Raw genomic sequence first — 13,241 nt, 5'->3', positions numbered from 1 at the left:
AAGACCAATTGAACATCATAAGACGGGCACTTCGCTAGAGAGAAGGAAGGTCTGGCTAGGCATAGTGGCTCATACCTATAATCCCAACACTTTGGGGAGGTCGAGGCGGGTGGATTGCCTGAGGTCAGGAGTTCAAGGCCAGCCTAGCTAACAAGGTGAAACCCCATCTCTACTAAAACTACAAAAAATAGCCAGGTGTGGTGGCGGGCACCTGTAGTCCTAGCTACTTGGGAGGCTGAGGCAGGAGAATCGCTTGAGCCTGGGAGGCAGAGATTGCAGTTAGCCGAGATCGCGCTACTGCACTCCAGCCTGGGTGACAGTGAGACTCTGTCTCAAAAAAAGAGAGAAAGAGAGAGAGAAGCTCTCTATGCTGTAAGGGTGCAAGGGTGGGCTGCTTGCCCAGAGTGCCTTCTAGAGAAGGTGACACCAGAACTGGGTCTCAAAAAGCCAAATAGAATTAACCAGGTAAAGAAGGAAAGGAAGAAATGGAGGAAACGGAGAAATGACATGCTTAGACATTGAATCAGATAGTTTTAAGAAAGAAGAGAAACACAAAAGTAATAAAACACAAAATAATAATGGACTAAACAAAATCAGAATTCATTTGTCTCTCATGTAAAAGAAGCCTGGACGTGACTCCATAATACTCATGGTCTGGGTTTCTTCTCTAATCTCATTCTATTCTCTTCAGCATAAGACTCCACCTCATACTCTAAGAAGGCTGCTCAAACTCCAGCCATCACATATGCATCCCAGAGGAATACATCTCTTCCCTTTAGTAATGCTTCTTAGAAGTCATGCAGGACATTTTGCTTAGATCCCATTGGTCAGAACTTGGTCACATGACCAGTTTCAGCTGCCTGGAAACCTCAGAAGTGTCTTTTTTTTCCAGGTAGCCATGTGCTCAGCTAAAAATAAAGGATTTTGGTACTAAGAAAGAAGAGTGGAACGGCTACTAGTAGACACTTAGCAATTTCTGCTACACACCTGAGAGAGGAGGCATTGCAGGTCCCAAGGATTGTGAGTAGTTCAGTGCACAGGGAGCTTGCAGAAGCATCTTGGGTGGGAGGAGAACTACAAGGCTGGAGCCATGGTGGGCCTGCTGAGTCAAGTTTAGGAAGTTAAATTTGATCCCCAAAGAATATGAAATGCTTAGAGATGATTTCACATACAGAAGTGATGTGGTCGAACTTCCATAGTGAGTCAGAGGAGTTTGGAGAAGTGAGGGGCCACGAGGGTGAGTCTGGAGGATTGTCCCTTCTTTCTGCACCCCACCTCCTCTCCTCTCCACACCCCACCTCCTCTCCGCCTCATCCTCTCTTGGCTCCATCCCTAGCTCCCTGCCTGGGGCTAGCTCGGGGTTCTTTGAGCCCTGCAGTTCTACTGGGGAGAGCAGAGTTAATATGGCCCTAACTGCCAAAAGGCCTCTGGGCCAATATTTTGACAACCAACAGTCGCCTCAGCCACAGAGCACTCGGCGTGGCCAGGAGGCCAAGCTAACATCTCATGGCTTGGTGCTCAAGCCTCCCTCCCGGGATACTGTGTGCAAACTGCAGGGGCAGCGCAGGTCCCCAGGCAGGGAGACCCTTCCCCAGCCTGCTGAACTTGAACTCTGGTTCTCAAAGTGCCAGTTTGTGCTCCTACCTCTTCAGCAACGGAAAACAGGTTTGCTCTCGGGTGCTGATGCTGCCTGATGAGTACTGGCTTCCTGGAGCACTGGCTTCAGAATGAGAGTGAGGCCAAGTCCTAGCTCAGCAGAAAGGACAGCTGTGATTAGCGATGCGGCCAGTTGCTGCACCAGGAAGAACTCACGGCCTGTCTGCCATATAGCTTGCCTTCTGTATTGCTGTCCATTGATGGTTCTTTGGTGCCAGGTGATTTTCAATCACTCTAAAAGATACGCGGGGGAATGGGGAGGGTTGGTGTCTGAGGACAGAGATATGCTAGCTCAGGGATATCCTGTTCCTCTGGGGGGAAGCCGCTGTAGTCCATTGTCTGTAGGGCAGCTTGCAAGGTAAGCTTCAGTCAAGTCGTTGGGTCTTTGAGCAAAGGCAGAGGCTTAGTGGTCTGTCTTAGCCTGAGGGGTAGAGCTTGGATGTGGAAATCAGAGTGAAGGGAACCCAAGTTCTCAGGAGGTGGAGGAGCTGGCATAAGCAAGGTGACCAAGAGAGAAGCCTTGGCCATAGGCAAGGGGCTGCATCCTGAACCTGCTGTCACCCACCTGCCAGATCTGTCCGGTCATTGACATTTTGCAAAACATTCAAAAATGCTGCAGCTGCCATGCTCAAGACCTACGACCCCGGCTGGGAATGGTAACCTGGGCCACGAGGGGAGGCAACTTCAGAGCCCTTCCATCCACCCGCTCCTCTAGCCCACCCAAGTGGCAGAGACCTCTGTGGTCAGTCCCCACTCAGGAGAGGCGAGACCCCTGGGTGCGCTCAGGGAGCTGCTTCCTTCCTTGGTGTCTCCTGTGTCCTGCTCTTTCTGGCCTAGTTCAGTGAGAGCACAGAGCCCCCTCCCCAGGCTCTGCAGTCTTATCTGGGGAGGTGATTCCAGGCTTGCCTGGATGACCCCTCATTTTCCTGTAAGTTGAAACTCCCTGTTTCCTGCTGCTTCAGTTTTTAAGGGGCTCTTTCCTCATCTCCTGCCCCAGAAATGCCCTCACTGGGACCCCTGACAGACCCTCAGGCTCTGCCTGGTGCATGCTTCTGGTTGGCTTCCAGAATGGAGCCCAACCAGTGAGCAATGGCTGGTTTCTTGCTAGTAGGGAAACAGATCTTGAAATATCAAGACAGGCTAGTCGGTTTCCCAGGTAGGCTGCCATAAGCACGGACTTGTGCATCCAGGGACCCCAGCTAGATGTTGCTGCACTGTAAACAGAAATGCTCCCTGTCAAGGAAAGCCCTCCTGACACAGCGGCCCCCACACATCTGTCTCATCACCAGCCCTCTAATCTGAACATCCCTTCAGCCCTCAAGCCATGTCTCTAGGGATTACCCCTTCCCAGATTAGATCCACAGCCAGATTTCAAATCACAAGCCAGCTCCCTCGTGGCCAGCCCACTCCTGCACCACCTGGCCCTGTGTATACTTGGGGCTTATCCTCTCATTTGAATATTAAAGGCAAGCTTAGTCAGGAAAGCATGTCTGCTGCTTTAAAAGAAGACGGAGAAGTAAAATTCAGTGGCACACCCCAAACCCAGACCGGCTGCGGCACAAAGCTCCTCAGGGCTGTGAATATGTTGCCATGTTCTTCCCTCGGCGTGGAAAATCAGGAGTTGACTCTATTCCCAGATGAAAGCAGAGCACAGTGCCTAATAGGCACTTAATAAACGTTTGCAGAAATGAATTGGAGCAATCTGAATTGACGAGAATTGTGGGTTTCACTTTCGATCAGCTTTCTGTGCCTCTTGAAGCTCCTCTGCATAAATAAAGGGAATTGTGACTAAGTGAGCACTCAGCTCCCCATGGCACAGCCCAGAGCCCCGTGTCCTCAGGCGGGAAGTCAGGAGACTGAGTTCTTGCCCTTAGCTTGCCAGGAAAATAAGGCCATCTCTAGACCTCAGTTTCCCCATCTGTCAAATGGGGCTATTGATCCTTCCTTACATATTGTTGAGAGGGTTCATAGGACTGGGAATGATCTAGTGCTTTAGAAAAGGTTAGTGTCATGACCAAGGAAGGCAGCCTGGCCCAAGAAGCAGAGGGCCCCGCCAGCTAGACGGGATGGCAGCAGTTGCAGTGAGGGAGGCTGCAGGTGACCCCACACCTCGTCCTCTGTGGACTGAGGCCTCGTGCCCACCAGATCTCATTTTCCCCCACCCCCCACCTGCTTAGGTCCCTGTACCACCAGCCTTACAAAGTCCCCATTAAGTCTGCTAGCAGGAACTTAATCACCTTTCTTCAAGCCCTTCAGTTTTCATTTCCATCAGCAAAAAGCAAGTGAAAGGCTGCAACTTAGAAAACAAAGCAACAACAAAAAACTATAAATTACTCAGCATGTGAAATTCTAGGCAAAGGGCAGTGCCAGGCCTGAGGTCTGGGCAGCTGGTGCCTTCTGACAGCCAAGGACAAAGCAGAAGGCAAAGGTGTGTCCATCACCCGCTCCTCTCCAGGCTGAAAGGAATCCTGCACAGAGACTTCTTTGCAGAGCCCTGGTCAGCTTGGATCCCCTGCCCCTGAGAGACCCCAGCCAACTGGGTCACTGCCTCTGCTCTCTGTCTCTTCAGTTGGGGCAAAGGCACATTGTCTGCAGAGAGCTGGAGACGGTCATCAGCACCCGACCTGAGACAGGGCCTCCTGGGGCACAAGTATGCTAAGCAAGGGCGCAGGGAATTCAGAGCCTGGAGGAGCATCCCACATGCGGCCAGATGTGTTCCTGAGTGATTGGAGCAGCTGCACAGGATGCAGAGGGAGCCATTGACTCTGCTGCTGAACAGCCTTCAGGAAGGGACAAGAACTTAGTCCATTCTGGTGACTGTAGTAGAGCACCATAGACTGAGTTGCTTATAAACAACATAAATTGGCCAGGCACAATGGTTCACTCCTATGATCCCAACACATTGGGAGGCCAAGGCAGGAGGTTTGCTTGAGGCCAGGAGTTTGAGACCAGCCTGGGCAACATAGTGAGACTCTGTCTCAGCAAAATATTTTAAAAATTAGCCAGGCATGGGGGCACACACCTGTAATCCCAGCTACTTGGGAGGCTGAGGCGAGAGTTCAGGGTTATAGTAAGCTGTGATTGTGCCACTGCATTCCAGCCTGGGTGACAGAATGAGACCCTGTCTCAAAAAAATATATATATATATAAAAATTTTATTTCTCACAGTTCTGGAGGCTGAGAAGTCTAAGATCAAGGTACCAGCAGATTGGACATCTGGTGAGGGCCACTTCCTGGTTCGTAGACTGCCATTTTCTTGCTCTGTCCTTACATGGTCTAAGAGGTGGCCAGCTCTCTGGGGTCTCTTTTATAAGGGCGCTAATCCCAATCATGAGGACTCCACCCTCATGACCTAATCACCTTCCAAAGGCCCCACCTCCTAATATCATCACCTTGAGGGTGAGGATGTCAACATATAAATTTTGGCAGGGACATGAGCATTCAGACCATAGTGGGCAACATCCAAGCTGAGTTTTGGAGCACACATAGAAGTTCGCTAGGCAGATGATGAGGAGAGGGTGTTCCACCTCGAGGACCAGCAGGAGGCCCAAACACGGTGTGTCTTCCCTCCCTCGCATTCCTACCTCCATGGATTTCCCATCGGGGGAGAGGCTGTCCTAGTACTTGGGCTGAAACAGCCGGACCACAGGTTTTGGCATTGGGAAGCCAGTGCCACTCTTCCCAGACCCAGGGAATCCCGGACATACACTTTGTGAGCCTGGAATGCTGACCCCACCTTTGCCATAGGAGGCTGTTCCCCTACTGGAGCCTTTGTGCATATGGCTGTGCAGCCCCGCTGGGCTCTGGATGCCAGCTGGCCAGGGCTGGCTGCCTTTGAGGTGGGAAAGGAAGAGGCAAGTGTAGCCTCCTGTTCCTCCCACTGAGGCCCTGCTGCCCCACCCGAGTCTGAGCAGGTGCTTGGCTGCCCCCAGGGCATGCCTGGTTTTGCAGGGAAAGGTCTGAGGCCAGCCCCACAGTTCTCTTAGTGGTACCTGCTTAGGGATTTTACAGGCTTTCTCCTGACCCCCAGGACCAGCTTTGAAGGTGCTGGGATTCAGGTGAGGCCAGGAGCACCTCTCCCCATCCCTCTGTGTCTATCCTGCCTCCTCCACCCATCCATCTCTCCAGTCTTCCTTTAGGTGTTTAGCATATAGTCACCAAGTACTGTGTCACAGGCCCTGGCCTGGATGCGGGGGACACAGTGGTGAATGAGACGTGGACCCCCGCCTGCTCGTTGGGGACAGAGCAGCAAACAGGATTCCACTCTGGTGGAAGGACCCAGGAAGGCTCCTCTGGTCCAGAGGAGGTGGAGGGAGCTGGGCAAGATCCTGTTTCGAGGGCAGTACATCAGGGCAGGAGGGCACTGGGAACCATCAGTCCAGCTGACCAGCGCAAGCACTGGGGCTCTGGGCTCCACGTTCATGCCTGTGGTGACCACCTCACGGGGCGATGGCCACACCAGCTGCTCCTCCCTGGCCCCCGCAAGCCCTCACCTCTTGCTGTCAGATTAACCCACCAGAGTCAAGCCTGCACTTCAGATAAGACATACCCCATCACTCACAAGCGAATTATCAATGCTATCTATTAAAGCCCTTTGGATGCGAAATGCCATGTAAATTAATAGGGTTTTAGAATAGGAAGGCACCAAAGGGATTTCTCAGCTCCGCTACAGTTATTACCTTGGGCAATAATAATAAAAATAGAAATAAATGTTATTATTCCACTTACCGAGCAGCAGCTAACCGTCCTGAGCGCCCAACGCCATCATCTCACCGAATCACTGATGTTCACTGCAGCCCTAGGAGGAGATATCGGTAACTGGGTTTACAGAGGAGGAAAAGGAGGCAGAGAGGGAAGTTAAGTAACTTGTCTTTGGTCCAACAACTAGTCAGTGTGGGAAATGGGATTTAACCACCATCGTGGACTGTTTTCTTTAACCTCTCTGGACCTACAATTCTTCATCTATTACATGGGAATAGTAATGTCTTCCTTGTAGTGTTGTAGCAAGGACTGACTGAGATGATGCAGGGATGCTCCATGGCCATGAAAAGTGCTCAGATGGTCGCTAGTGTCGCGTTATCATTAGTGTAATGACTATTTTCTCATCATCAAAGCCGAGCCCTTCCATTTTACAGGTGAGGAAAGTAAGGAATAGAGAAGACTGTCCTCCCATCCACCTTTTCAACAAGGGCTGGAGGGTAGTGGTATAAACTACTGGCTGTTGACGTTTGTAGATATTTCTACACTAGCTGGTAAATGGCTTCTGCCCTGAGCCAAAGTGCCTCCCCACCATGCTGGGCTTTCCCCTAAGACTCCCTGACTGCTCCACAGTCTACCAGTAAAAGGATTGGTACCCAGCATGGCGGTGTCTGCCCTTCAACATCTGAAACATCGTCACTCAGGAGACAAAAGTGGTGGAACATCTAGGGGAGGGAATTTAAGATCACAGATGTTCATCTACTCACGGAGCTAGTGATGGGACCAAAGTAGGAAACTGCATCCAGGGCAGGGCCTGTGGCATAGTGCTTGGTGACTATATGCTAAACGCCTAAAGGAAGGATGGAGAGATGGATGGGTGGAGGAGGCAGGATAGACACAGAGGGATGGGGAGAGGTGCTCCTGGCCTTACCTGAATCCCAGCACCTTCAAAGCTGGTCCTGGGGGTCAGGAGAAAGCCTGTAAAATCCCTAAGCAGGTACCACTAAGAGAACTGTGGGGCTGGCCTCAGACCTTTCCCTGCAAAAGTCAGAGTGCTCGAGACTTGAGCGTTTGCTGTCGTGGTCGGCAGAGGTGAGGGCCATTGGACGGGGGTCTAGGATCCTGCTATGGCGGATTCATTGAAAAAGCGCATGTGGCACGAAGCTGGGGAGAAAGCAGGCGTGGAGAAGGAACCCAAAGAGAGTTTAAGATTTCAGGGTCTCAGCAAGACACCCTGTTGAAAGGAAGCAAAACTGTGACTCTCTCTGGCAATTGGGTGTCTGAAGTTTTGGGTACAGGGAGAAGTGTAAAAAGCATCAGAACAGGGAACTCTGGAAGGATCAATGGTCAGAACATTTGCAGTTTGTCCTGACAGCCATTGGTGGTAGATGAGAGAGTGGCTGAAAAGTAGAAATTGCCATTGTTATGAGAAGTTAGGGAAGAGGAAGGTGTGATGGGAAAGAAGAACTCTCCAGATAGTTTGTTGATGCCTCTTTAGAAGCTGGAATCCCTTCACCTTGAAGGTCTCGGTCTGGGTCTCAGAAAGACAGGCAGATAGATGTTTGTTCTGTGGGGAAGTGGGTGTCCCTGGCCTATCGAGGAACCACAGGCTGCTAGCACAGGGTAGCAAGGGCTGGCTTTGGAATGAACTCCATGTGGACATTCTCTCCCTTGAAGTCTCGCTGGCCAGAGAGTGATGCTGAACTAAGTGTCCTTGTAGGGCCAGGAGCTGGTGTCGGAGCCCTTGTAATGTGTCAGCCATTCCTGATGCTAGCCATCTAGCCAGCATTGCAGCGAAACCCACATCATCCCCAAGGCCCTGGATGGTCAGGCCAATGATGCCTGAGGCTGGAACTCTCCAGGGCCTCTGAAGTCAGGGATCTGTCCCCTGCCTTCATCTCAGTGGGTAGTAACTGGAAAGAATTACCTGTGTCTTGGTCATGTATCCAGGGACCAGCTCAGTAGTTTTTTTTTAAACTGAATTGAATCAAAGTGGTGAGACCTTTGGGGGTAGGTCAAGATCATAGCTATGGGAATACCTCCATTTTCTTTCTCTCTTGCCAGTTGATCTTGGAGAAAAGGATTCATTGGAATGGCCACTCCTATACTCTCGTCCCTGAGGACTGAGTCTTCCGAGTGCTCCCTCTGTCTTCAAGTGGCATTTGGTGTAGCCACACCCAGGTCCTTGAGCTCAGCTAGAAGACCCTAGAGCAGACACAGCCAATGCCTGGTTCCAAGCTAGAGGGGTCCGAGGCACAGGTCCCCCACCTTCTTCCTGGAAGAGTGAGCCACGGCCTCCTTTAGCCCAGGCCCAGCTTACCATTAGCCAGTTGTCTCTCCTTGGGCAGTTGATCTGTGTGCAGCCTGTCCTGGGACTCCAGTCCCATAAATAGAGCCCCTTTGCTGTCCACTGCTAGCAACTCTAAGCTCCATGAGGGCAGAGACTGTGTGTGTGTTGTTCACTGCTATGATTCCAGTGCTTATAACCGAGCTTGGCCTGTAGTAGGCATTCAGTATTTACTGAGAGGGCACAGGGCTGAGAATGGGTCTTGAGTTATCAGTTCTGCTGCGGCTCACGGCGGAAGTTCTGGGTGAGTGCAGGTACTGAATGCTAGGCCCCAGCCCTCTTTGGGGAGGGGTTTAGTGATTCAGGGGTAGAACGGGCCCAGGGAGAAGGATACTGGGCCAAAGTCCCCAGATAGAGCTTTCTGCTTCCTGCCTCCCGAGAGAGTCGCAGGACACAAACTACCTACTGCAGTGTTCTCAGCTCCAGCTGCAAGCTGGAATTCCTGGGAGAGCTTTGGCAGTTTCTGTTGCCCTGGTTGCACCCCAGACAGATTATATCAGAATCTCTGGAGGTAGGGCCCAGGTTGTATTTTTCAGGCTCCGCAGGGGATTTCTATGTGCAGCCCAGGTGGGAAAGGTACCCTACTGGAAGAGGGGAGGCAGGAGGAATTGCTGTGGAATTCGGCTGTGAGCCTGGAGCACCCCCTAGGGGTGGGATGAAAATGCCCCCTCCCAGAGAGACTGGGGACAGGCATGAGCTCTCCCTCCACAGCCCACGACTCCACGTTGTTCTGGAGACAGGTTGAGGTTGAGACCAAAGCCCATTCTCAAGCTGCAGAATCTGTTTGCCAAAAACAAGATCAAACGTGGCAAAAGGCCCCACTGTGGGCAGCCAGGGAAAGGTCTCTCCCTACTCCTGGTCCTCTGCTGGGTCCGGGGGGTGGGACAGGTGCTCCACTCCGCTTCCTGAGTGCTTCCCAGTCGCAGGGAACCTGTGGACAGACATACACCTTCCGCTCCTGGCTGGGCCCCCGGTTCCGCTCTTGCCTTTTCTGAGGATTTCTTTGTTGCTTCCCACGGGTGCTGTCTAACTTCTATTTTATGCTTCCACAAACCCATTCATCCGATCAGAAGTGCCCAGACAGAAACACTTTCTGAAACCTCACGAAGGTTTGACATTGCGGTGCACCTTCCTTTTAGTCCTATCAGTCTGAAGAGTTACATACATATCTTTTTAAAAATTAAGCTAAACAGCAGTTGCATTAAAAATTATCTGGGGCAGTTTTGTGCCATCCCTGTGTTTTAGGAACTAACACCCTTAGGGCTCTTGACTGCGGGACCTCTCTCCTTTAGGCAACAGGACCAACCTGAGCCGCCAACCTCTCACCCTTCCCAGCAGACAGGCCTGGCCTTCACATTTGGCCCCTCTCCAGAGGGACAGATGAGAGGTTTCACATGCCTGTCATTTTCCCAGCTATAGCTGAGGGCGAGGCATTTCCAGGCCATACACTCACTCCCCAGCACCCCCTTCCCCAACCAGCAGCCCCAACCTTCTCCTCTGTCCGGGGGTCCCCGCAGGAGTGATGGGTTGGTACCCTTGGGAATGTCAGACTTTCTCCCAAAAATATGTGTTTAAAACAGATTCCTATTTTAAATGCCAAGGACGCCAGGGTAAGTTTTTTTTTTTTTTTTTCCCAAATGGAAATACATCTTCTTTCAAACCAAAATATGACAATCTGATCATGTAAATGTGTCCCTTTGGTTATCAATTGTTCCTCCTCTTTATACCCTCTGTTCTGATCTGAGTCCCTTGGTCCTCCCATTCCAGACATGTGCCATCCACTTTTTTTCCACTCTCGCCCCTTTGCAGCCTCCAGCCACTGTCTTTCTCTGCGCGGAAGTCAGGGCTATGGATTTCCTTGGAAAGAACCAGCCCTGTCGCATCAGGCTGGTCTGCCTGGGAGGTGGGAGCATCCTGGGCCAGCCAGGATGACAGATGGCGGTGTTTCCAAACTCTCGTAGGACATGTTTCCTACATTCTGGGTGACAGTTTCTTCTTTTGGTTGCTTATTTTTTCGTGTTTGGATTCGGTGAAGCAACATTGGGTTTAGCCAAGAATGTTTGAACCATCTATAGAAATTGCTGCTGGGGAGATGCGGGCGTGCTGGGGAAGGGGGTGGAGAGTGCTTTAAGCAAGCACAACATAGGAAAAATTGTTTCGTAATGGACCATTCGGGGCCGGTGATGCATATTACGAGAGAGTCTTTTATAAAGATTCCCCTTAATCACACCTGTTGGAGCCAGAATTCTCTCATCTCCTCCTTGGAGAGAGGCACAGAGGGGCCACTGACTCATCCAAGATCACAGAAATAAGTAGCAACTGGACCAGAACCATTCCCCAGGCAGTCCACTCCCAGACCAGTGTCTTCTCAGACCAAGAAGGCAATGGGAGGCAAAGAAAAGGGTTCATGACGTAATACTCCCCAGCCCATGGGACAGAGGGCAGTTCCCTTTCAGTGGTAACTAAAAACAAAGACCCCAAAGCTTTCCCTAAATCAAGGGTTCTCTGCCTACACTGTGCATCAGAATCATCTGGAAGGCCTTTAAAAGAGCAGAGACCCAGGTCCCACCCGATTCTGTGGGCGGGGTTGGGGCCAAGGTTAAAGCTCCTCCAGGCTGGACGGAGACCACTGCACTGAGTGGAGACATCGCATTGGCTCTCACAGGGGACCGGCCACAAGAGTTAGCACCGCCCCTGTATTCTCAGGAGCACCTTTGCTTCTGCAAAGTGGAGGGGCTGGCAGACTGAAGATGTGTGCCACAATTTTACTTTTTTACAACCTTGGGCTGTACACTGGTGTCATCTGGGAAGTTTTTTGTTGGTTTGTTTGTTTGTTTTGAGACAGAATTTGGCCCTGTCACCCAGTCTGGAGTCCAGTGGCGTAACGTTGGCTCACTGCAACCTCTGCCTTCTGGGTTCAAGTGATTGCCTCAGTCTCCTCAGCAGCTGGGATTGCAGGCACCCGCTACCACGCCTGGCTAGCTTGTTTTTATTTTTAGTAGAGACAGGGTTTCACCAGGTTAGCCAGGCTAGTCTTGAACTCCTGACCTCAAGTAGTCCTCCCATCTCGGTCTCTCAAGGCATGAGACACCACACCTGGCCCTGGGAAGCTTTTAAAGGTTCAGGTGCCAAGGCTGCTCTGCAGAATCGCAGGGGTGGAACCCAAAACTCAGCATTTGTTAAAGCTTCCCAGGTGGGTCCAGTGAGCAACCAAGGTTGAGAGTCAGCACCCATACAGAGCAGGGCGCTCCAGTTTGCCATAGTTGTGTCCCATCTGCTGGATGAATCATGCTTCTGGACCCCTCCAGGGGCATTGAATGTGCCCCCACTGGGGTGGAGGATCGTGGGGCTAGGGAGGCTGCTGCTTGTAGGCAGTGCTGGCTTTCAGCTGCAGTGTACCCAGAGCAGTGACTCCCAGCCCATACCCTCATCCACTGCATCAGAGCATCCTGACCATCATCAACTGATGCTCATTGACAGCCTTCTGTGGGGAAGACTCTGGGCTTAGGTCCTAAGTGGGACATGTGATTGAGTCCCTGCCCTAGAAGAGTTTGTCACCCGGCCAGAGAAATAAGATATGCACACAAAAATAACTGTGCTTAGGTAAGGAAGAAGCTGGTAAATGCCAGAGAAGCAATAAAAAGTGAGTGTGGTATCATATAATTGTCACAAAACCCCCAAAACCCAAAAGCACCGTTGACTTCTCACTTACACTAGATCTTCACAACTCCCAAAAGCCCAGCAAAGTGTCTCCCCACTGTCAGCCGGTGGGTGGCATCTTTCACTTAGATGAGTCACCAACCCCAGAGCTGTGTTAGTACCAACCTCAGAGGACTTGGGTTTATCATCCTCCTCCCCACAGACAGGCTCAAGCAGGGTCTGAGATGAAGGGACTTTAGAGGTCATCTAGAGGTCATCTGTTGCAACCTCCTTGCAACAGAGAAAAGTTACACAGGTCCCAAAGAAGTGAAGTGTCACGTCCAACTGCACAGAAAAGCAAGGGACAGCCAGGGCTGAAAACTGGGCTTTGAGGCCAAGCCAGGTGATTCTTCTGTTATCCCACTTGAAGGGCAGAGGAACTCCATTCTAGCAAGAATGGGTCTTCGAGTCTGTCTCCCATTAAACATGACAGTTCTACGAGCTGTGGCGCTTGTTCATGCCTGGAATTCCACCATTAGTGCAATTTCTTTTTTACCCAGGCATCCCCTTCTTGAATATAAGGTTCCCAAACAGGAAGAGCATAATACATTCCTAGTACCTAAGTTCCAAGTGGCCAACCTATAGCTCTCAGGCCCTCTGAGATTTGATCAGCAAAATGATTTTCTCTTTTCTGCTGGATTTACTAACATATGGTAGGTATTAAGCCACCAGGGTCATGCCTGACCCCTTGACCCACTTGTCATTGTTAGAGCTAAACAGAATGTGTATTCTAATTTTGAGCTATGTTAGCTCCACTAAAATGATGCTATGAAGTTGGGACGTTATGAAGGATACCAGACCACTGTTATTGATAAGAAATTCAGGCCAGGCATGGTGGCTC

General features: G+C 51.0%; 1 protein-coding gene across 3 annotated transcripts in view; it reads left to right on the top strand.

Annotated features, from left to right (window-relative positions):
* MSI2 (musashi RNA-binding protein 2) overlaps positions 1-13,241 on the top strand; it is a 436,274-nt gene that overhangs the window by 378,958 nt on the left and 44,075 nt on the right. The gene's annotated exons all lie outside the window — the stretch shown is intronic.

Source organism: Mandrillus leucophaeus, unplaced genomic scaffold (assembly GCF_000951045.1).
Source record: "Mandrillus leucophaeus isolate KB7577 unplaced genomic scaffold, Mleu.le_1.0 Scaffold20, whole genome shotgun sequence".
Lineage (NCBI taxonomy): Eukaryota > Metazoa > Chordata > Mammalia > Primates > Cercopithecidae > Mandrillus > Mandrillus leucophaeus.
Note: the sequence above shows the minus strand (reverse complement) of the source record. Positions and strands in the feature narration are given on the sequence as shown.